This window comes from Magnolia sinica, chromosome 2 (assembly GCF_029962835.1).
Source record: "Magnolia sinica isolate HGM2019 chromosome 2, MsV1, whole genome shotgun sequence".
NCBI classification, from domain to species: domain Eukaryota; kingdom Viridiplantae; phylum Streptophyta; class Magnoliopsida; order Magnoliales; family Magnoliaceae; genus Magnolia; species Magnolia sinica.
Window position 1 is genome coordinate 93,736,863 of NC_080574.1, and position 23,202 is coordinate 93,760,064.

Below are 23,202 nucleotides of genomic sequence, written 5' to 3' on the forward strand. Positions count from 1 at the left end.
GGATGAGAAGTATCAAGATGAGTGATTGGAGCATTAGGAAGAGAGGACCTAACTCCAACATCGTTATCCTCTCCAATATCCACCTCAGCATCAGTATCTGCATTTAGCAAAGCATCTCCTTCATCAGTTAGGCTCGTGGGTGAAGACGTATCATTGCTTGCAATATTCCCTGAATATTCTGATGAGCAGTCTTCTTCTAATATGGTTTTTTTTCCTTTATAGGTAGTCTTAACAGGGAAAAAACGTGCACCTTGGGTGGGAGAAGGAATTGGTTGTGCCAAAACTTTAGGAGACAATGACTTAGTACGGGAGTGGGTTATAGGAGATGTAGCAATAACAATTCGACGTGTGGCAGGAGAAGTTATGGTTGTAGCATGGTTGGCTGTGGCTTCTGTAAGATCCATGATAGGGATAATTGTGGCAGTTGCATGTTCAATAGGCTGAGAAGTTGTAGAGGAGATGGGCTCCATAACAGGAGGAATGACGGGAGTAGGATCTGCATGCTGATTTCCTCCTTCGGGAGTAGGGGAAGGCAGAATACCATCCTCAATTTCAAATTCGTTGCGAGGAGTGGCCAATCTTTCTCCTCGGTTTATCAGATCCAAAGGAGAACCAAAAGTAATCCAACCTTCTAGAGTATTTAGAGACTTTATTTCCCTGATGGGCTCTTCCATAAAAAATCTACGACGAAGCTGCCTAGAACGGCGGCCTGATATTTCTCGTAAAAATATGCAATCCCTTGTTCTGGCCTATAATTCCTTAAGCATGGGGGAGGAATCCAGATAGGTCGATCTACTGGAAGATAGTTGCTACTAAGTAGTAATGATGAGCCTACCATTGCATCCATGTATATGAAGCTGTTACTCTATGATTGTACACCGGGAAAACAAATCGAGAACTAAAATTTCTCATTAAGAGTTGCTTCCATATTAAAGCCCAATTATAAGGACCGACTCCATAACTCCTCATTGTTCTGGTGGCCTCCTCACTTGCTTGGGGCATGGCTTGATCATATCCAAATTGTCTGGCAAATCGACTCAGATAATATAGTTCTCACCAGAACTCTAATCCTTCTCACATTGGAAGACTACAAGAACGAATACAGAGAAAGGTCCTCTCAACAGGTTCCAAGTCATTGTTATCCTCAACATCTCTGTCTTAAGCCTAGTAATCTAAGTAAAAAAAGGGAAGAAGTCGATAGATTCCATGTTGTCAACTTTATCCACTATCCATTCATATCCCTTCTTTATCATTTTTCACTTCAAAAAAATGCCACAAGGGCAGATGATGAAGATGGACGTAAGCCTTCTCCGGGTCATTGTATGTATAGGGGAAATAAATGCTAAGGCATCCTAGAGAAATAATGCCATGGGGTAAAAGAAGATGAAACTCATAATGCCAAGCTTGAGCAGTGCGCCGCGGCATGACCTAAAGCTCTATATAATGAGCATAAGATGGGAGGGGCTAGGGAATATCTTTTTTCTACCTTCTGCCATCACACTAGCCACCACAAATAAAGTTGGTCGAATAAAGTCTAAGCTTTTTGAACTGGGAAGCACAACTAAGCTCAACCAATAAGCCAGGAAAGCAGCTAATTCAGTTTCGGTGGTGAATTAGCTTCTAGTTCAACACAATGATTGCCAAGGAACCTAAAAAAAGAAAGACCAGTGAGCAATTCATATTTATAGGTAAGTATTGTCTGAAAGGAATGAAAATGTTAAAACACTTACACTAAGTATCGGGAAAAATGTGCTACCCATTGAAGAGGAGAAATCTTATGGACATTGGCAAAGTAAGATGTCTCACGAAAAAGATCGATGGTTGATGGTGTAATTTTGGGTACTCTATTGGGGTGTGACATAGCAAACTCTTCGTTCGAGGGAACGTATTCATCAAGGAATGATCCAGAAATAGGCAAGCTAGCCATCCAATATAGATCCCATAAGGTGATACTTACTTCCCCTACTAGAAGATGAAAAGAGTTTGTAGTAGAAGACCAGTATTTCAGAAAGCCTTTGTAAATCATCATGTCTTTTTGAAAGAATTCTGAAGTGGCTTCTATGGTGTGATAAATCCTTGCTGTGATAAGAATGTCTTCATACTTCTTCAAAATCGCCTTGGCCCAAGCACTGTAATACAGATGATTAGTCCAAAGACCCTGTGTTCTAAATTCTTCTTTACCCCACAAAGAGTCGCGATGACGGAAACATTGTTGAATTGTTTCGAAGAAGTGAGTTTAATATAAGGAATGAGGGTCATGACATGGTGTGAGAAAGCGCATGTATCTTACTTGCCCGGTCTTTTGGGTTAAGCCTTTGTCTGTGAGGTAGCCTTTAAGGATTTGCAGCTCTTTGATCACCTAATTGGACATATACAAGAGCCTGTTCTATGTCATGTGGTCCGTCGGTTCACTCTGAAGAATGGACCGGTGGTGCTAAAGTTACAAAGGGAGAGCAATGGTCTCATCTTTATACGAGTTGTAAAATTTAATCGCCTCAGTACTTAACTTGACTAAATCCTAAGCGTTCTGAAAATGTCTTCGATTATGTTCTCAAATTTTTTTTCCTAAAAAGCTTCGTCTTTTCTCTTTTCTCTTATTTATTTTGGAACGGTTGGGGCAGGAGAGGCCTCTGCAATAGAAGGATCTCTAGAGTACGGCACGGCGTCTTCTCTTTCCAACCAATCCTCGCAATTACTGGGTTTGGCCCGTTCATCATCAGGACCCGACGCATCGGATTCCTCTTCCTCTGCCGCCGACGTGGAAGAAGAAGAAGAAGACGAAACGGTAGACGGATCGACTCTTTGAAGAAGGAAGTGTAGTTTTCATCAGATCGGAGTCTTTTCTGACTGCGGTTCTCGATAGATTGTGGGTCAGATGGCCCAACAGTACTTGGGGAGGTAAGAGGTCTTTTTGAGCTTGCCATTGGAAATCTATACAGGAGTCGGTGAAAAAAATTAAAGTCAGGAAGAAAGGGTCATTAAGTTAAAAAGAGAAGTATAAAAGATTACTGCGAAGAGAGGATAAATAAATTTAAAGTACAGAAGAATGTTCAAGCACTAATCATTGTGCGCAAAGGTTTTCGCGTAAAGTGTTATCCGCAAGGGCGTTGTGCCCTACCTGTCCTTGTGTGCAGAATTTTGACTGAGTACGGAGAGGCATTGTGTGCTCAGTCTCGTTGTGCGCAACAAGATGTTGTGCGTAAAAAGGTGTTGTGCGGGACAATTGTTGTGCGGCGCACAATGATGTTAGCACACAAAGATGATAGCTTGACAGAGAAACAGTATGAAGTAACAGGGAAGTAAAGTCACAGAAAAGAATATAAGTCCCGTATTTAAAAGCATGGTCTAGGCCGTTGTGCGGTAACGATTGTGCGGTAACTGTTGTACGATAACCGTTGTGCGGTGATCATTATGTGTTAAGTGTTGTGCGTAAAAGGATGTGAGGAATTCGTTGTGTGCAGATCAGTGAGCGCACAACAAAGAAAATAAATGTGCTAAAAGGATTAATGATGCGCACAATAAAGGAGAGTAAGAAAAATAGTATTTGGAAAGAATTTTATTGATCCTACATTGTTTATTTTATATGTATAAAAACAAAAAATGCAGGATCAAGGGGGCATCTGTTGAGGCATAAAAAGAAAAAGGGCAGCAGAAAGTTCGCTGTGCGCAAAATGCTGTGCACAAATTGCTGAGCGCAAATTGTTGTGCGGAACTAAGTGTTGTGCACAAATCGTTGGGTGGAACTAAGTGTTGTGTGTAAATCATTGTGCGGAAATAGACCATAAAACACAAATGACTGCGCACAGTGACTCGCACAGAGTGATCCGCACACCGGGGTCTGCACAAAGGAGTCTGCACAAGACGGTCCACACACCAGGGTCCGCACAAGATGGCCGCATAAAGGACTTCACACAATGAGGGTCGCGCAAAGGATTCCGCATAGAGACTGCGTGGCATGTTCGCACATGTGAGAAGGCTATAAATACCCCCAAGCCGTCAGTAAGGGGTCATTAGCAACCAATTAAGGATAAGAAGATCCGAGAGAAAAGAGATAGAGTCTCCACCTATTGTACGAGATAGGTGTTGTGCGGCGCACAACACCATTAGCGCACAATGCTGTGAGCACACAAAGTTAGCCAACGCACAAAGTTAGCCTGCACACAATGCTATGAGCGCACAAAGTTAGCCAGCACACAATAGCCAGCGCACAAAGTTAGCGGGCGCATAGTATAGCTAACCAGCGCCAAAGCATGGCCCTGCAATATACGACGCTTTCAGTACTTGTTGCCTTAGCGCATATGTCTTTTGTTTATTTTTCTCTTTATCACAAGTCTATTTTGGAATCAAAGGAGAAAGGGATGTAAAAGAATTTGAAATAAATAAATAACGTGATTGTCTTCTTTGTCTTCTTCTGTTAATTATTAAGTGAATGAAATTTCCTGAATGAAATGCATTTGTTTCTTGTTCAGAACACATACGAGATGTACGATCCTTTCTAGGACACACTAGGTTTTACAGAAGATTCATTAAGGACTTTAGTCACCTCTCTCATCCTCTATGTAATCTACTTCAAAAGGTTGCACCATACGAGTGGACTGAGAAATGCCAGGAATCTTTTACTAAGCTCAAAGGCATGTTAACCACTGCACCTATCATGCAGCCACCCGACTAGAGCCTTCCTTTTGAATTTATGTGCGACGCATCTGACTATGCTTTTAGGGTGGTTTTAGGCTAGAGAAAAGAAAAGAAGCCCTAAGTTATTCATTACGCAAGTAGAACTCTAAATCCTGCCCAAGTGAACTACTCGACTTTGGAAAAGGAACTCTTAGCTGTAGTGTTTGCTTTGGAAAAATTTAGGTCCTACTTGATCAGATCCAAGATTGTCATTTACACAGATCATGCGGCACTCAAGTATCTTCTTTCTAAGAATGATGCTAAGCCCCACCTGATTAGATGAATCATGCTACTCTAAGAATTTTATTTGGAAATAAAAGATAAAAAGTGAGTAGAGAATGTAGTGGTTGACCATCTTTCCTGCCTTGATCTCTTTGATTCCCTTGAGACGACACATATAAATGACATGTTCGCTGACGAACAATTGTTTAAAGTCTCTCATTCACCTTGGTTTGCTGATATTGCTAATTATCTTACCACAGGTTTCACGCAGACACATTGGACTATGGAAGATAAGAAAAAATTCTTTGCCGAGGTTCGTAAGTTCTTTTGGGATGATCCATATTTGTTTAAATATTACTCAGACCAAATCCTAAGGAGATGTGTGCTAGATAATGAACACCAAAGTGTCATCTCCTTCTATTACCCTCAGGCTTTTGGTAGTCACTTTTCTGCTAAAAAGACCACAGTCAAAATTCTGCAGTACGACTTTTATTGGCCCACCATGTTCAGGGACACTCATGAGTTTTGTAAAGCTTGTGAGCATTATCAGAAGTTATGAGCATTGTCCCATCAAAATATGATGCCTCTGAACCCCATTCTGATCATTGAAGCATTTGATTATTGGGGCATTAATTTCATGAGACTATTCCCCCAATCTTTTAGGAATTTATATATTTTGCTCGTAGTAGACTATGTCACTAAATGGGTCGAAGCGATTCCATGCCAAAATAATGACCATCAAATGGTCATTAAATTCTTAAAAGAGAATATCCTTTCCCATTTGGAACACCTCGAGCCATCATTAGTGATCCGGGATCACGTTTTTATAATAGGCCATTCACGACCTTAATGAAGAAATATGACATCTCTCATAAGGTAAGCACCCCATACCACCTACAAACAAGTGGAAAAGCTGACATATCCAATAGGAAAATTAAATATATCTTGGAAAAGATGGTTAACCCTGACCATAAGGCTTGCTTAATCTGATTGACCAATGCCTTATGGGCTTACTGTACAGCATTTAAGACCCTTATTGAAATGTCTCCCTTTAGACTTGTCTATGGGAAGGCTTGCCACTTGCCTGTGGAGTTGGAACATAGAACCTACTGGGCAATCAAAAATTTCAATTTCAATATAGACAATGCTGGCTCGCTGCGAAAACTTCAATTGAATGAACTCGAAGAAATAGGGAATGATGCGTATGAAACTCGAGAATTTACAAGGATAAGATTAAGGTGTTTCATGACCAACACATTCTTTGGAAATGATTCACACTAGGTCAGAAAGTCCTCTTGTATAATTCTTGGTTACATCTCTTTCTAGGAAAACTCCGATCTCTGTGGACCAGTCCTTACACTATTACTAATGTCTACCTTTATGGGGCCATTGAGATACAAGATTCGAACAATGGCAAAGAATTCAAAGTAAATGGATATCGATTAAAGTCATTTGTTGAGAAATTTGATTAAGAGGACATGTCCATACCTCTGAATGATCCTGTGTACCAGGATTGATCTCCTAGTCTGATGGAGGTATAGGTAGGTTCATCACTTTCATAGGAATAGGATAATTTTCTTTCTACTATTTTAGGATAGTCGGCTTTATGCTGTTTAGGATAGTTTGTTTTCCATTTCTTTTAGGATAGTTTGCTTTTTGTTAGTTTAACTCTTGTGCTAAGCCATCTTCACACTGAGATCCTTTGGAAAAAGTCTCAAAATCTCTTCATCAGGTACTATCTTTCCATCACTTATCTTTCAATTACGTTGTTCTTTTGCAAATCATGCTTATTTCTTTTACATTGAGGACAATGTATATTTTAGGTTGGGGATGGGGGATTAGGCAAGCTAATCAGTGTTTTCTTAGTCTTTGAGTAAAAATTGTGAAAATGTTTCTAAAAATTTTATAAATTCGAGTGATTTTAAAGTTCATCCATAATTTAGAAGTATAAGATACTTCATGCTGATGATTTATGACTCCTGGATTCAGTTACTTGTTAGATTTCACAGTTAAGTTTGAATTATTAATCCATGATTAGAAGTTCTACACATTGATTGAGTCATGATCTAGCTTACACATTAAAGTATCAGTTTGATATTAAATTGATAACTTGGTGATTATTAAGCATAGAAAGAACCAACCTAGGGAATTTGTCCATCTTGTTCAATGAGAAAAAAAAAGAGAAAAGGGAATATCCAGCTAAAAAATAGTTATCATAAAAAATGATTACCTATTAAAGATCTTTAAAAAGGTTGACATAGTGTGAAGCCATCGATGGAAAAATTAAAAGCTGGAAGAATAAAAAGGTTGAATTGTAAGGCAAGTTTTGGTTTAGGTTTGATTATCTCAAATGCTCTTTTAATTATCAATGTTATCATGAAAATTAAGAATTGGACCTTTAATTATGATAAGTCGAGGTTTCACCCTGCACCCATGGAACTCATTGTTTATAATTGTTCTAATTGATGGATTAATACTTTGAACTTGACCATAAAGTTTACTAAGCGCTCGAGTTTAGGAGAAAGTAAGACTCAACATTAATGTATTTTAGAATTCTATTATCTGGATTGTTTTTCAAAAACCACTTAAGCTTATAGGAATTGTCCTCTGGTTCTTAAAATATTTTTCGCATACTTTGCTCGGGACTAGCAAAATGCTGGTTGGGGATTATGTTGAGGGTCAAATATTGCATATTAGACCCCATTTATTACTTGGTTTTATCAACATGATAATGCTTAATGTTCTATTTTAATCATGTTTGTGTTGCAAGGTGAATTTAAGAGCTTGGATTGAAAATGATATTAAAAGCATAGATTTAATGCTCAAGAATCACCAAAGCCAAGAGTAGATCTGTTGAAACCAAGAATAAAGAATTCACATGCCAAAGATCCAAGAAAACCAAGTCAAGAATGAAGAGAACCGAAGTTTTGAATTGAATTTGCGTAATCCTCGACTAGTCCTGGCTTCTGCTCGACTACTCTTGCGTAGACTCGACCAGCCTTGGACTTTGCTCGACCGGTCGAGGTTCGACCAGTCAAAGGTGGCTCGACTCGAACTTCAGTGATAAAATCATTGAAAATCAGGTCATCCTTGACCAGTCAAAGGAAACCCTCGACCAATCGAAGGTGAGTCGAGGGTTTTTCTCGACCAGTCATGGGTTACGCAACCAGCACACGAATTGTGAAAATTTGAAGCGGTTTGCAGAATTTTCTAACTAGGTGTGAAAGTCTAAGGCCTAAAACTATAAATAGGGGTCTCTGGGGTATCCCTAGGCATCATCTAGGGTTTGAGGAGTGGAGTAAAAGCATGGAGAAGTCGTCGCCAAGAGTTTTTCTTCCCTTTCCTTAGTTGTTTTTTATGCTTTTCTTAAGAGATTCTAATTTAATCATGTCTATGGTTGGGTAAACCTCTTAGCTATGGCTAAGAGGTGAAGCTTGCAGCGTGATAGGATGTTTTCTATTGTTTTGATTCATGTTAAAGTTTAACTATCTTTGATTCTAGTTTGATTGTAAGGAATACTTTCAGTTTTTAATAGTTTATTATGACTCAAATTACAATAGATCTACAATAGCTTTGAGTATGTTCTTATCATGTATTGAGATTATAAAAGTAGGCAATTTTATTATTCACCATCATTCCATGGGCATGGTTGGGTGATAGAATCCTTCTAATCTTCATGATTTTCTTATGATTGGTTATGGGATTGGTAAATCTTGTTGTTTGCCTTGTCTCATGAGCATGGTTTTGTGATGGAATCACTTCCAGTTCTCACACCTCTCATCCATTAAGAATTAGGTTAAAGGAAGTTCAGATTTAGTTTTACTGAGATATCTTCCAATTGGATAAGATGGAACTCTGATTCTAGCTATGTCCATAAATCAAGCATAGATCTCCCTGATCTCTACAAGTGGATCCTTGGAAACCATAGTTTCCCACCTCTAAATTTACAAGTTTTAGTTAAATAATTCACAGTTACTCTCTCAATTTTCCATATTTAGATTTTCATCTTCTTCTAGTTCTACTTCTAATTGCTTTCAAAAGATACACAAGTTCAGTCCCTGTGGATTCGACCTCGGTCTTACTGAGATTATTACTACATCGCGACCCTACACTCGGGGTTGTCAACATTGGTACTCAATATTTCGTGAAACACGAGTCTAGATGCAATGAAGACAAGTAGTTTTTTCTGTTTATGGATATCATTGATTCTTCACTTAGTGTTCTTGTCACTTCTTTCCAAACACTTGGATTATTTAAGCAACGATCAATTGGTGGGATGTGTGTGATTGGAAGATCCAGGAGTTCTCACAGCATCAATGGAGTGATCTCCTTGGTTTGGTTAATGAAATTAATGCTGATTGATGGAGGATCATCTCAAGTATTATGAAAAAAATTTAGAAATTGATAAACAAGGTCATATTGTATTTTCCCTCCTAAATAAAGAACGTTGTCCCACCCCATGGATGTTAGATAGATATTTATCTCATATGACTCTATGAGACTAGGTCAGATAAATCGACCAAAGGTAAATTCTTTTGCCCTGGCATTAGAGTGTGTATAAGGAGTATAGGGTCTGATTTTTCTAGATGAGGTTTCTCCTTTTGCATCTTCCTTTCCCTTGTTCTTGATCATGTTGTGCTGAAATCATAGGATAAATCAATAAGTACAAGTAAAAAATAATAGTTAATTTGAAAATGATATTTCTATCTTATAAGTAAATACGCACATATAAATCATATAGCGAGTTCTTTTCAAAACACCCACTTTTGATTTTGTGTTTTTGTAGTTCAGTGGGTTCTTTTGGAAGATAATGGTATCCTTCTATGAGTTGATATGCAGTATGGAGCGTTTTGACTATTTTACCATTACAATCAATATCACAACCCCCAAATGTTGTGTAATGGGACAAGGTTAATTAGGCCAAGTTTTCAATGACATTTTTGTACACATACAATCTTTTATAAGAAAGATTTTTCCAGTAATGGGCCTGGAAGGAGTAGGCTTTATGCCTAGTTCTGGTTGATCCTTCAATGACATGTTTCTTCTTGGATCGGCTTTTCTCTAGATGGGGATAACTTCTTTATGCAAAGTGAAGTAAAATGGCAAATGTCCCAACACATGATCCTAGTTTAGAGACGTATAGCGAAAGCAATAGGATTTACCTTCGTTTTTACTGATTTTGGTTGTGCAACCCTTCACATGAACTTTAAAGAAATAAGACATGGTCTAGCAGAACTAGGCAATGAAGGATATAAATGACTTGACGCGACTCGATTTCCATAACACCGAAGGTAAGTTCGGTGTTACTGAAGTCTTCTTGGAACTCAAAAAGATCTTGAGGACTGAATTTCCTACTATGCACAATTCTAAAATGGGATTCCATGGTATAATTGAGAGTGAAAATTCAACATGAAATTATCAAAATATTTTAGAGGCCAAGAATCCTCAAATTTAACAATTGGCCAAGAATCCTCAAATTTAACAATTACATCAAGCATCAGTCTTACTCCTTTGGTTTGACTCTAATGCATATACAGGGAGCATGATCCTTAGATATATCAATATAGTCCAAATGAACTAATAATCATTTGTTGGAAATGGTTGATCAATATGTTATGAGTATTGTAATGTGTATCAACATTTTTTGGTTCAAGGCAAGTATCATATTATACATGACATTTCAAAAGATATGCATGATACTTGTTATATATGGAGTTGTTAATCAGGAAGATACTTTTTTTTTTTTATCAAACTCCATTGATGGTCAAGAATTTATATGTAAATTGATTAAAAAATAATATGCCTTTTAAGAGTCAAAAATCAACTTTAAGTAGCTGTGACTTACTTCTTGATCAAATTTTCCCTTTTTTTTATTTTTATATTTTTATTAACATCTCCCCATTTTTAAAGTTTCTGACACATTGACGGATATATCAAAAGATGGGTTAAGAAAACTTGTCGATTTACATGGACCAGATGTTACAAGGGCCTGAGTCATTTTCAAGGCACTTGTGTTTATTTTATGTTACCCATTTGGTAACTATTTTCTTTGAGCTAGAGGAGTATTTTTCTGAGAGACTTCTAAATGATTTAGATATGACTTTGTGATTTATCTTGGAAGTGGCATCAGATTTATTGACCATAGGACATTCCCATTTGCAGTGACCTGTCTTTCCATAGTGATTGCAATCAATTGGATCTTTCTAAATTAGAGTACTTGAATTTGTCATCAATGATGAGGCAAAGGAGGATTCTGACTCATATCATAGGCTTGTCATATTTTTCAATTTTCTTCCCATGCCTAGAAGTTTCTCAAATTTTTCATTGCTTTGAGTAAAATTTTGGGTTAGTTCAGTTGCCTGATCAGAATATTTTTCTTCGATTTTTAATTTCTTGTTTTTTCTTTTTAATTTTTTAACTTTAATTTTAGAAGTTCAATTTTCTTGATCAGATTGTCAAAAGTTAGGCCTCTAACTCTAATTCCTCTCCCCTTTTTAATTTCCTCAAGATCAAGTTCTTCTTCCTCATCTGAATTGTTTAGGACTAACTGTAGTGGTGGAGGCCATGAGAATCTTTAATGATTTTGTGTCTCCATCACTACTTGACTCATCTAAATCTGAATTTGAGTCATCAGTGTCATCCCAAGTGGCTGCCATGGCTTTTCCTTTGGATTTCTTTGTAGGATTTTCCATGTAGATGTGACCAAACTTTTTACAATTGTAGCATTGAAGCTCTTTGGACTTGTTGAACTTTTCAGTTTGGCGCTTGTGGTCCGGTTGAGCTCCCTTGTGGTTGCATGGTCTTCCACATTTTCTATTAAAGAATCTTTTGAATTTTTTAGCTAGGAGGGCAACTTCCTCATCTCAATCTTCATTCTCACTTTCTTCTTCCTCTATTCAATTTAGGTTATTAGAGGTTTTGAGAACAGTATTTTTAGATTTTGTGGGTGGTTTGAAGTGTAGTTCAAAAGTCTGTAGGGAAACTACTAGTTCTTCTACTTTCATTTCTTTTATATTTATATATTCTTCAATGGTGGTGACCTTGGAGTTAAAACGTTCCGGTAGGGATCTTAGAATTTTTCTACATATTTTAGGTATCAGAATTATTTGTCCAAGTCCACCCATGGAGTTGCATATGCTATTCAATTTTGTGAAAAACTCTATGAATGTCTCATCTTCTTCTATCTTTATTTGTTAGAATTGAGGTGTAAGAAGTTGAAGCCTTGACATTTTCACCGTATTAGTTCCTTCATGGGTAGTTTCCAATAACTCTCATGTTGCCTTGGAGTTTACATACATGCTTATCTGATGAAATACTTCTTGTGAAACTCCGCAGCAGATTGCCTTCATAGCTTTGACTTCACACATTCTCATCTCTTTGTCATACTAGGTCCACTTAGCCTTTGGTTTGGGTTTGGCGATTGTTGTGCCATCCTCGAGAACAATTTGTTATGCTGGTGTAGTATATCCATTTTCGACAATCTCCCAAATATCATCATCTAAGGCTTGGAGAAAATATATCATTCTAGCCTTCTAATATGCATAGTTTGTTCCATTAAAGATGGGTGGTCGTGAGACAGATGGTCCCTCTCCTTTGCCCATAATTCTTTTATCAGTCAAGATCTTTCTCTAGGTTGTGAAACCCTTTTCAGAGGAACATCACTCTGATACTAATTGAAATTGTGGTTTACACCGCTGCTACTGAAGAGTGAATATGAGGCAATGTCCTAGAGGGGGGTGAATAGGACTTTTTAATTATTTCTGCCTATTTGAAAACTTGATTTCTTATCTTAAATGATCATTCAATTTTAAAGATAGTAAGGCAATATAACTCTAATGGCTTCCAAGCTAGTTAGAGGATCCAATCACAAAGGCTATTAAAGATATGGAAATATGATACCCAGCCTAGTGTTGTAAGTTTATGTGTAGAATGTGCTTCTTATCAATGAATAACATTCATTCAATCATGTATACAAATTTTAACATTTAAGCATATGTAACCATGATTTAAACAGATGCGCAAATGAACATTCCAAACGCAAGCATTTATAATGGTTCGGCTATGTGCCTACTCCACTATTGGCATTCACACTCAATCCCAGAGTGCACCGGATTTTACTATCAAAGGTTTTAAACAGTTTCACTTATAACCTTTACAATCCTACACTAAGGACATAAATTTATACTCTCCGCAAGAGCAAACGTCCTACATCTGGAACCCACATTTAGGCCCACCAGCCAAGGTCCCACACAAGGCACCTATGCTTAGGCCCACCGGCCAAGGTCCACATAAAGCACCTCTACCTTTTGGCCCACCAGCCAAGGTCCCTCACAAGGAACCTAATTGAGTTTGTTTATATCAAACTCTTAGCCTTAATCCTACACGAGGAAAGAGACTAAACTTTTGAACTCTTATAATCACACTTGTTGGATTGAGTTCTCTCTTGTAGCTTATCTCAAGTTGCTAGATCTTCGCCCTCTTGAGCTTGAATCAGCTTCCCAATGCTCCCCCGATCGTGTAGGTTGGATTTACCTGTTGGATCAGTTTCACGATCAAAAATCTTGTATAAGATGTACTTAGAAGGTGACCAATCTAGGATAATGAGTGGATTTCTAAAGGGATTCAACCTATGGATGCTCTAGAGTATCAAAGAACCAATGAATTTTCTATTGGTTTGGTTTTTGAACTCCAAAGAACGTACGAGTTCATGTTCTTCATTGAGTAGGAGTTGTGAATGTTCGTAGAAGTGAAAAATCATAATGAAGAGAACATGAACTCGTATGGATAGAGTCTAAATGGGCTAGGATAAGCTTAGGGTACAGTAGAGACTATATGGTTTCTATTTCCACTAATTTTACATGTTTCTACAAGTCTCTTTTATAAAGAAACCGCTTTTATAAAGAAAGGCTTCTAACTGATATAAAATGACTATAAAATGGCTAGTTTACGGTGCTACTAAAGTGTAGTTCGGTATTACCAGACTTTCTTCGGTGGTACTGAAATATCATTCGGTAGTACCTAATTAATCTCTCAAGTTGCTGATCAAAATATGACCATTTTGATGGCACCGAACATTGTTCATCGGTGGCAATCGGTTTCACCGAATTATCCAGTCAGTGATAGCGAATTAACATTGTAAGGTTACTAGATAGTTTTGAGAACCTTCGACAACACCGAAGGTATCTTCAGTGATACCGAAGGTAACAATCGGTGACACTTTTCTCTTACCGAAGGTGGGCAAATTTTCCTATTTTTGACCTTTTAATCGATCAACAACTTAGGATATGTGAAAGTCAATACTATAGGATGAAATATGAACTTGGGATTGGCTTAGAATAGATGTCTTAGGTAGGCGTTTCTATTTGGGTTGGGATCATCTATTTGCAAGGTCATGATCACAGAAGCATTTCTTCATCTTCAATGGCTTTGATGCTTCTGATCCAGTTGCGTTGCCGGTCTTCACTTGCCAAGAACTCATCCAACTATACGACACAACTAGTTATGTAATTGACAAACATGGGTGTAAATAAGTGCACTAACAAGGACTCCTTGAAGTTTTCTAACACCTTGCTCCACTCTTCTAACCCAAATCCATGCTTAGAAACTCTTAAAAAACCCATATTTATCACACTTGATTGGACTGACTTTGAAACCACCTTTAACTTATGCAAAAAGTTTTTCTTCAGTCCCACCGAAGTTGGGTTCGATTGGACTGAATTAAGGCTGAAAATCTCACTTTTTCACTGGACAATTCTGTGCAATTTCGGTCCTATTGAAAATGAACTTCAGTGGGACCAAAAGTCTATTTCAAGACTTTTTTGTTTTAAACTCGGTATTCTATAATATGTTTTTTTAGCCAATTTTCAGGATTCCTTTTCTTCACTTCAAATCTTTAATTCTCTTCATTCCTCACTTGGTTTCATTAGATCTTTGGCACGTGAATTCTTCATTAAAGACTTTCAAATCTCCAAGTCTTAATTTAGTAATCTTTTGAGCATAAATCTTCCTTTTAGTATTAATTTTACCTTATGCTCTTAAAATCACCTCGCACATGAAAACATACATAATTAGATTGATTAAGCACTATCATGTTCATAAAACCAAGGCATAAATAGTGGAAAATATGCAATATTTCACACTCAATAGTCGAAACATTTTGCATTTTAGAACTATACATTTGCTTAACTATTGTCTTGTACTCCGAATGGCTATGGCTCATTATTTGTGTTAATTGGGATGTTTTGATGTATTTATTTCAGAGTATATTGCATTGTCTAGCTTAATTATATGTCTACTATGATACCCGACCAAATATACAACTTGCACTCTCATAAAAGCATCAATGACACTTGGGACCTCGGGAGTCGAGTATGGCTCAACCCCCCGAAGTTCGGGGCGTTACAAGTCCGTTTTCTTCTTTTTACACCAAGGTAGATAAGGATCTTCAAACTTGATTCCTGACAATTTTGAGTCATCATCAAGCTAAATACTAGAATTTCAAGTTAACCTTAAAGAATATGAGTTTAGATGTGAATTATGAACTAGACCCAATTAATGTTTAAATCTTTCTACCAATCAATTTATTAAAAGAACTTATTCAAAAATCTTCTAATCAACTAGACTCTAGACTTTTAAAGATTACTTTATATCTCATCATCATATACTTAAACATACTAAGGTACACAAAAAATTAATCTTTAAAAAGAGTTTTGAAATATGAAAATTGATTTTTTTAAAAAAAATATACTCAAAAACTAATAAAATATTGATGATTCACTAAATCTCACCCCCATCCTAAAATCGAATTAGATATGCAATACATCATAACATGTGATAACGAAAATAAAAGAGGAGTGAATAAGAGAGAGTACTTGAGGAGCATCAAAGGAATGAAATAAAGTCTATATCATCTAAAGGGGTTTCCAATAGACAAAACAAACTAACACAAAACCTAAACTACTCTAATTTAATTATAAGAAATTAGTAAATGGACAGAAGGAACTCGACTAGACTAAAAGGTTAGTCCTGGTAGATAGGATCATTCAAAAGGATGGGCATATCCTCTTAATTGAAGTTCATATCAAATGGCTTAAGGAGATGACCGTTCACTTAGAAAGTGCTACCATTCGCCGGATTTTCTATCTCGACAGCCCCATGAGGATAAACCATTTTGATTATAAAGGGACCAGTTCAATGATATCTGAATTTTCTAGAGAGAAAAAAATGAAGTCTTGAATTATATAAAAGACTTTTGAAAAGGTGAGCTTGAGAAGTGCTATAGGGGGGAGGGGTGAATAGGACTACCAAATAAAATTTAAAGTGCTGAAATATTAAATAAATCAGAAATCTCAATCGCACTAGTATTGAAAAATTGATTCAAACTAATTCGTAGGACAACCTACACCCAAACCAAATTCAGGTAGGACAACCTTATTTCACGAACATTTGCAAGAATCAAGATCTCAAAACAAGTAAGAGAAAATAAAGTTATCCATTACAAACATTCACCACTTTTGCATAATTGAAATTCCAAACATTCTCCACAAACGTAAAAAGTAAACATTCACCACAACATCAAGAGTTAGAGTGGTTCAGTGAGACAATACCTTATGTAGGTTGTAAAGATTTATGGTTAACCTGATTTAAAACCATCACATAGTGTAAGCTGGCACTCTAGGGTGAAGTGCGTCAGCCGGGAGTGGAGTAGGCACATAGCTGAACCACTATATATTGCTATGTTTGTGATTATTCTTGCATATTTGATTTGATTGATATGTTTAAATGTGCATTATTTATGTTTTGCTAAACATAGATCTCTTTAATGTTATAGATCATGAATGTGAATGATTTTATGATAATCTTACTGAACTAATTTTAAATTGGTAAACATTATAAAATAGTAAGATTAGAATTTAAGAAAAGTCTTATTCATCCCCTTCTAGGACACTTTGACTAATTCCATACTTCTACTATAGCAGTCATACCACAATTTCATCTTTCACACATGTAATATTTGTGAAAGAGAACCTTTAGTATTTACTCCCTTATGTATCCCTCTTATCATTTTTCTTCTTTTTTTTTCTCTCATTTAAAACATGTGTAATTACATGTCTAGTTTACACTCACGTGTTTCACATGTGTGGCAAATGTGTGCCATGTGTGTGCATGTGTAAATGGCAATGGATGTGGTGTGTGTGGGAGGGGAGGGGGGGGGGGGGGGGGTGTACATGTAATGGGTGTACATTGTTGAGGGTCAAATATTGCATATTATCCCCCATTTATATCTTGGTTTTATAAACATGATAATGCTTAATGTAATGTTTTATGCATGTTTGTGTTGCAAGGTGAATATGAGATATTATATTCAAAAGAATGCTAAAAGCATGGATTTAATGCTCAAGAATCACCAAGGCAAAGGTGAGATCCTAGGAGACTAAGAATGGAGAATTTTCATGCCAAAAATCCAAGGAAACCAAGTGCAAAGGATGGAGAAAAGATTGGCAAAAGCATAAGTTAAATAGAAGAAAAACAACACATTTCGGTGGCACCTAAACCAATTTCAGTACCACCGAAAGTGCACAAAATAGTTTAACAAGAAAACAGCTTAAGTCGGTGTCACCTAAACTTAATTCTGTGCCACTAAAACTAATTTCGGTGGTACATTTTTCCACTTAAGTACTCTTCGCATACAAGTTCAATGCAGATACGATTTCGGTGCCACCAAACCAACTTCGTGGCCACAGAAATTGCGTAGAGTTGTTATGTGGGGCCATCGCGGATTGCGTAACTAGAGGCAGTTTGTAGAAATTCCAAGTCAATACATAAGAGGAGGATTCACAACTATAAATAGGAGTCCCCAAGAAGTTCCTCGGCATCTTCTAGGGTTCAAGGAGTAGAGCAAAAGGTTAGAGCCACCATCCAAGAGCCTTCTTCTTCTTCCTTAGTTGGTTTTTATGTTTTATTTGAGAAACTTTAGTTCAATCATGTCTATGGTTGGCTAAACCTCTTAGATAGGGCTAAGAGGTGAAGCTTGTAGTGTGATTAAGATGTTTACTTTGCTTTGATTAATATTTGTTGTGACTCAAATTACAATAGATCCACAATAGCTTTAAATATCTTCTTTTCTATTTGAGATTCTGGATTTGGTAAATCCTATTATTTGCCATCATGCCATGGGCATGGTTGGGTGATGGAATCCCTTCCAATTCACCACAATTCTCCTTCATTGAGGCTAGATCAATGAGAGGTTCAGAGATTTGATTGTCTCCTCTTCCAACTAGATAGGATAGGACTCTGATTCTAGTTGGATCTCTTAAATTAAGTAAGGTAGCATCTTAATTGCTACAAGTTGATCCTGACATCCTAGTTACTACTTTTAATTGATACTTTACTCATTACTCAAAATTACTCCTTTAAATTTAGATTTTTGTTTTAGTTCTTCATCTAGTTCTTGTTCTAGTTAAATTCAGAAGACACGAGTTTAGTCCTTGTGGATTTGACCTCAGTCTCACTGAGATTATTACTATGTCATGACCCTACACTTGGGGTTGTGAATAAGTTTTTGTCACCATTGTCGAGGACTAACGGTTGCATTTTTCTGAGATTAACTAGTTTTGGAATTAGGTTAAGATTAGTGTTTATTTACTTTCTATTTTTAAGTTAGGATTTTTCTGAATTATTTTTAAAAACTAACTTGTCTTTCTAATATAGGTTATGAACCTTCCTATTTTTATTTTTTTTAGAAACTAACTTGCTTTTCTGTTTTGCAGGATCTTAATATAAAACTTTTAATTTGGTAACTTCTTTCTGATTCTCTCATTGTTCTATTTTTAGATTTCTTATTGCTTTGGGTTCCTTCTATTTTAGGTTAAATTTAGATTCTGAACTTGAGGACTGAGGGTGTTTCATGCCCAAGTGGGTCCGTGATAACACTCGATGTATCTTGAGTGAAGGAAGATTGGTTAAGGGGTTATCTATCCATCACAGGATTAGACACCACCAGAGATCCTCAGAGTTAACTGAAATTATGGTTGCCAATTAACTAGCTAATAAACCTCTAAATCCACCTCAACATAGGGTTGAAGAAATCTAGGATGAAAACGAGGTGCATCAAGCACCCTTGCCTCGTACTTTATAAGATTATTTACAACCGGCGGGGGTGAGTATACCTTCCTATATGGTTTTTTCAGAAAATACAAGACATATGGATATCAAGCCTGGGGTGATCCAACTCCTTCCAAAATTCCATGGACTTGAATATGAAAATCCATATTTACACATGAAAGAGTTTGATGAGATTATGGTCACTTTATATTTTCCGAACATGTCTGAGGACACGGTCAGGCTGAAACTCTTTCCCTTTTCTTTGAAAGAGAAAGCTAAGACTTGGTTGTACTCACTACGTCCATGATCTATTTGTAGATTGAACGATATGACAAGGGAGTTCATTAACAAAAATTTCCCATGTCATAAAAAAAAACCCTTAGAAAATCAATCATGAACTTCGCCCAACGGAAGATGAAACATTCTTCCAATGTTGGGAGTGGTTCAAGGATCTTGTCAATTAATGCCCACAACATGGTTTTAAAACTTGGCAAATAAGGAGTTTTTTTTATATTTACGATGGGCTGACTTCTTCCATGCGCCAAATGGTCGAGAAAATGTGCAATGGGGAATTCATGAACAAAGAGGTCGATGATGTGTGGGATTATTTTGACAAGCTTGCTGAAAACACACAATCATTGGACATCTCCCCAAAATCTAGCACCACTTCTAAGCCTACTCAATCAAAGGAGAGGGGAGGAATATATCTTCTGAAAGAAGATGATTATATAAATGCTAAAGTGGCTAATCTCACAAGAAAACTCGAGGCCATGGAACTAAAGAAGGATAAGGCCAAGGAAACTGTTTGTGGTATTTGTGCTTGCAACATTCACACAACTGAAATTTGTCTAACAATATCTTCGTTTTAAGAGGTACTGAATAAATAATCTAATGCAATGAACAATTACTAAAGACCTTTCAGTGGATCCACTTTCAATACATATAATCCTAGTTAGAGAAACCATCTAAACTTCAGTTGGAGGAATGGACAAACTGCTTCTCCTCAAGGATCCCCTAATTAAATTCTAAATCAAAGGAAACCTCAAGAGGATCCAGTTTTAAAGTATCTTCAAAATCAAGAGTGTTTCAATTAGGGTATGGTACAAGCCTTTCAAGACCTTACAAAGGCCATACAAGAGCTTGAGACAAAATGCAATTGGGGAAAAAGGAAGCCTTCCAGCTCAACCTCTTCCCAATCCAAAACAACAATATGAAGTCAGCAACCCGAGCTCCTCAAATCAAATGGAGCAAGCTAAGTCTATCACCACTCTTAGGAGTAGGAAAACAATTGGAAAATCTACTCTGGTAAGGGCTAAAAAGTCCAAGGACCTAGAAGAGGACAACAATGATGGACCTAGCAACACTCCACATGAGTTAGAACTTAAACTTCAAGGCAAGCCGATTGCTCCATTTCCCCAACGGTTGGTTGCACCAAAACCTCTCTAACTCTCATGACATTTTAGAGGTGCTGAAACAAGTGAAGGTCAACATTCCTCTATTAGATGTTGTTAAACAAATACCTTCACATGCCAAATTTCTGAAAGATTATGTACGACCAAAAGATGGAAAAATATTCAAAAGAAAATCTTTTTAACAGAAAAAGTGAGTGCCATCCTAAAGCAAGATGTGCCACAAAAGTATAAAGATCTTGGTAGCCGAACCATCACTTATGTAATTTTGAATTACCGGATTGAGCATACACTTCTTGACTTAGGAGTAAGCATAAATCTGATCCTTTACTCGGTCTACGAAGAATTGGGTCTAAGTAAATTAAAACCCACCTGGACCACATTACAACTTACCGATCGCTCAGTTTGTGTAGCGAGAGCAATAATTGAGGATGTGTTGGTCCAGGTTGACAAATTTTACTACCCAGTAGATTTTGTTATCCTGGATACTCAACCCATCGTGGACATGAGCACTCAAATTCCAGTCATTCTTGGTCGCCCATTCCTTACCACATAAAATGCAATCATTAATTGTAGGAATGGAGTCATAAATTTATCTTTTGGGAATATGACATTGGAGATCAATATCTTTTTCAATATGTGTAAACTGGTAGAGGATGATGGCGATGCCCATGATATTAACTTGATTGATTCTTTCATGGAAGATAGAACAATTCTGACCTTATCCTTTAACCCTCTAGAGATGTGCTTGGTCCACTCCCATGATTTAGATGATGATATGATTAGGGAGATGGGAACCATGCTTGATACTATGCCAATACTTAAAGTTAATCGGTGAAGGCCACAATTTGAAGAATTACCCTAAACAAATGTAGTGCCTCTACCGTCTAACCTCAAGGCACCGAATCTTGACCTAAAATCTTTATCCTCTGATTTGAAATATGTCTATTTAGGTCATGATGAGACACATCCGGTGGCTATTTCTTCCAACTATAAGCAAGAACATGAGAGTATGCTTATCTTTACTCTCATTGAGCACAAATGAGCCCTTGGATGGTCGATTGCAGACCTTAAGGGAATTGACCTTTTGATTTGTACTCACCGCATTTATCTAGAGGATAGCGAAGACCTCCCGACAATCACAACCTAGATTAAATCCAAACATGAAAGAAATGGTTAAAGCTGAGGTTCTTAAGCTATTAGATGTGCGTATCATCTATGCTATATCTGATAGTTAATGGATGAGTCCAACTCAGGTGGTCCCCAAGAAGTTTAGAATCACCATCGTAGCCAATGTCGATAATGAACTCGTGCAACCAGACTTACTACTGGTTGGAGAATGTGCATTGGCTATAGAAAATTGAATACCGTCACAAGGAAGCACCACTTTCATTTACCCTTCATCAATCAAATTTTAAAAGGCTAGCTGGTCATTCTTATTACTGTTTCCTTGACGGATATTCAAGCTACAATCAGATCAAGATTGTAAGACCCATATCCTAGCCTGTACCGTTCCGTAGGCCTCCATAGTCCTCCCGGTCGAATTTCGGTGACCCAGGATCTATTATCGGCATTTGTACATGACCCTAAGTTGTGTCCCGTATTTCAGAGTTGGCTCGACCTGAGACTTGTACCCTTGCGACCGCGCTATCGCTGTGATTCCAACGCCGCGTCTTATGTGCCGAGGCGATACTCGGGCGAGGAGATGTGGGCTCGCGTTCAGTTCGAGGAAAACACCATGCGATGCAATCCCAAGAGAATGTCCCATCAATCACATCAATCAAGTACACATTACTCCCATCACTCACACCCATCCCCAAGTACAACCACTCATTCTCAAAGTCAACTCTCTCTCTTACAAAAGTACTCCCATTATTCACTCACCCATCACTCACATCCCCCATCTCTCTCATCTCTCTTATCTCTCTCATCTCTCCCATTCTCCTAAGCAACTCCAATGTCCCAACCTCCATGAGAGAAGCTTTGTGTGGCCCACTCCCTACCACTATATGTTAGGCTCAATGTGGGTCATTCCTTGGGGGTAATGTTGGTTAAATGTTCACATTGTCGAGGTCGATTATCGATGTCGGTTATTGATACTGATTATGAGTATGTGACAGCATAACATCATGATACATGCCCATACGCATCATCTGTATGTGTTGTTATGAGATATGATTAACCATTGCATATGTCATAGTGTCGGTGGTTTATGAGATTCCCTGATAGGCGGAGTTATCCCACATGAGTGTATGGTATGCGTAGGATTGATGCATGATTGAACTGCATGACTCGTGCATCTCACTTTGTGTGCTATGATTACTATACGCCCTAGTGACATCAGGGTCGTAGCCTCCATATGCATATCGTCGATGGCCAAATGGGATACCAAAAATATGTTATTAGCATCGGGCTACCATAGAAATCCTTAAACCTCCGAGGCCAGGAGATGCCCCAACGTCGAGACTAAGGGGATATATGAGCATATGAGGGCCGTATACCAGTAGGCTGGGTCTCCAACTGTGTCGTGATTGGTTGGGAGGGGGTGTGTCCTTACCCGCTCGAGGGTAGGGGGCATAGCTAGGCTGAGTTTGAGTTATTAGCATCGGGCTACCATAGAAATCCTTAAACCTCCGAGGCCAGGAGATGCCCCAACGTCGAGACTAAGGGGATATATGAGCATATGAGGGCCGTATACCAGTAGGCTGGGTCTCCAACTGTGTCGTGATTGGTTGGGAGGGAGTGTGTCCTTACCCGCTCGAGGGTAGGGGGCATAGCTAGGCTGAGTTTGACT

At 37.7% G+C, this 23,202-nt stretch overlaps 1 non-coding gene across 1 annotated transcript; it reads right to left on the minus strand.

The window, feature by feature from the left end:
- Positions 1-19,374: 19,374 nt before the first annotated feature.
- On the minus strand, positions 19,375-19,480 carry LOC131238378 (small nucleolar RNA R71). The gene has a single exon (XR_009167781.1). It is a non-coding gene; the product is annotated as a small nucleolar RNA R71 (small nucleolar RNA).
- Positions 19,481-23,202: the final 3,722 nt, after the last annotated feature.